General features: G+C 37.8%; 1 long non-coding RNA gene across 1 annotated transcript; it reads right to left on the reverse strand.

Moving 5' to 3' along the window:
- Window positions 1-1,237: 1,237 nt before the first annotated feature.
- On the reverse strand, window positions 1,238-1,999 carry LOC136204139 (uncharacterized). Its single transcript, XR_010675043.1, has 2 exons — window positions 1,716-1,999; window positions 1,238-1,623 (listed from the first exon to the last, which is right to left on the reverse strand). It is a non-coding gene; the product is annotated as an uncharacterized lncRNA (long non-coding RNA).
- Between the last annotated feature and the right edge of the window lie 290 nt (window positions 2,000-2,289).

Genomic DNA, 2,289 nt, shown 5'->3' on the forward strand with positions numbered 1-2,289 from the left:
TGATGAACACTTAATAGAAGAATAATAAAAATGAATAAACATAATATCTTATTAAATAGCTTAAGAAATTATAAGGGTCCAGAGGCCCAAGTCCAAATCCAAATCCAAATCCAAAGCCCATAAACAATCAATTAATATTTGAAATACACCAAACTAATTAATTGAGTTTAACAATAATTAATAAGCACTTTATGCTAAATAATTGAAAAATCTGCCTAAATAAAGAGGCTGATGGACCCAAAAGGAGAGACATACAAAAAAAAAAAAAAAAAAGGATCATTTAGGAAAGAGGCAGCTTCTTCTCTCTTGCTGATCTTCCAAAAGGTAAGATCACCGTTTCCTTTTTTATTCCTTTGTCAACCCACTTTCATTTCCTTTTTTATTCCTTTGTCAACCCACTTTCTGTTACATTTATTACTGTATATTTCCTTTTTTTTTTTTGTTCTTTTGTCAACCTACTTCATCTCTTCTTGTGACATTTATTACTGCATCCTTTTTTTTTTCCAAAAGTAGAAATTCTTTGACCATTAAAACCTTAATGGTTCTGTCTCTAGGTTCTAAAGACAAAACCATTAAGGTTTCCATTAATGGTCTTAGATCTATATCCTTAATAAAAAAGGAGGAAGCTTTAATACCTAAACATCAAGAGAGGGGCATTTAAAGGCCTTTTTCTGGTTTCCAGGTTCTAGAAAAATATACCTATTTTCCAAATCTGAAAGAATCCTTTAGAATGTTTAAACACTAAAGTTTCCTCCTTTCACTCTTTACACCACTCTGGGTTCTTTAACTAAACCATGAATAAAAAAAAACAGAAACTTTATAAAAAAAATGGACTTTTTTTTTTGTTGCAGTGGAAAACAGGATCCTGAAAAAGCATAGAAGCTTTATAAAAAATGACCATTTTATTACAATGAAAACCCTAAGACCCCAAAACCACCTATAAAGATAGAAGCTTTATAAAAAATGACCCTTTTATTACAATGAAAACCTAAGACCCCAAAACCACCTATAAAGACAGAAGCTTTATAAAAAAATGACCCTTTTGTTACAGTGAAAACCCTAAAACTCCAAAACCAAGGGTAGCAACACAAACTTTATAAAAAAAAGGGAGACCTTTTTTTTACAGTAACCCCCCCCCCCAAATTCAAAAGTCCAGGTATCAACTTCCAAAAGAATAAAAAAAAAAAGGCAAACACTTTCATGTAAACACCAGATTCAGGGAACCATAGACAAAATGGAGTACAAACTAGCAAGGAGACGAATTTCTTCATTAATAAATCCGGAAATCCCATAAACGTCATCAGGGTACAAGTTAGGCACAATACTCGTAACAAAACAGAAAAAAAACACAAGTAACCATCCCCGCGTCCTCCAGTCCGTAGCAGATTAACGAGTCACCAAGACCTGCATCCCGAGCTCCAGGAACTCAGAAAAAAAACGCAAGGAAAGTTAAGAAACTGTAAAAGAATAAATGCAAAGCAGGGAAAAACACAATAAACGTTATTTACCTCAGAAAAACCGCATGCAGAAGCCGGACGACGGCCATCTGCTCTCTAGGGGGCGTAAGGTCGACTGAAAACCCCATAAACGCGACGGATCGGGAGTGGTCCGGCTCCGTTTCACCTTAAAAAAAAAGAGAAAAACGGTCATTAGAACGTCGCACTGGAAACCGGAAAGAGAAGAAAGGGAATAGGGGGGAAAAGGCGAGGACTTACCATGGATTAGCCGCGGACGGACAGATCGCCAGCGGATCTGCACAAACGCGAGGGAGGAGGGAGATCCGGCGCTTCGGCTTCGAAGAGAAAACGAAGAGGAAGAGGAGGGCGCTCCGGCACCGCTGTGACGACGACGACGTCGTGATCGGCGGAGCAAAGGGACGTCGTGATCGGCGGAGCAAAGGGACGTCGTGATCGGCGGAGCAAAGGGACGTCGCCGGCCTGGGCAGGGGGTTGAGTTTTCTCTGTGGAAAAGAGAAGAGAAGGAGAAAGGGGGAGAGGTGCCGCACGAAAAATGGGGAAAAAACCCTAAAATGCTAAATATATATCCCATGTTTTGTTATCCCAAAAATACCCCTCTGAATCTCACATTACCCCCTCTCATTTTATTGATTTATGAATTCTGCCCCATTACTTTAATTATGCCGATTAGATCCCTACTTTTTTGGACTAAGTTCAATTAAGCCCACCTGTATATATACTCTCTTTTTTTTAAAACCTCATTTTCATAAAGATTTGTCCAAATCATTTTAATTTGAATAATGTTGTTAACATAGAATAAGCTTTATTTTCA

The sequence above is a fragment of the Euphorbia lathyris genome, chromosome 8, assembly GCF_963576675.1.
Source record: "Euphorbia lathyris chromosome 8, ddEupLath1.1, whole genome shotgun sequence".
NCBI classification, from domain to species: Eukaryota; Viridiplantae; Streptophyta; class Magnoliopsida; order Malpighiales; family Euphorbiaceae; genus Euphorbia; species Euphorbia lathyris.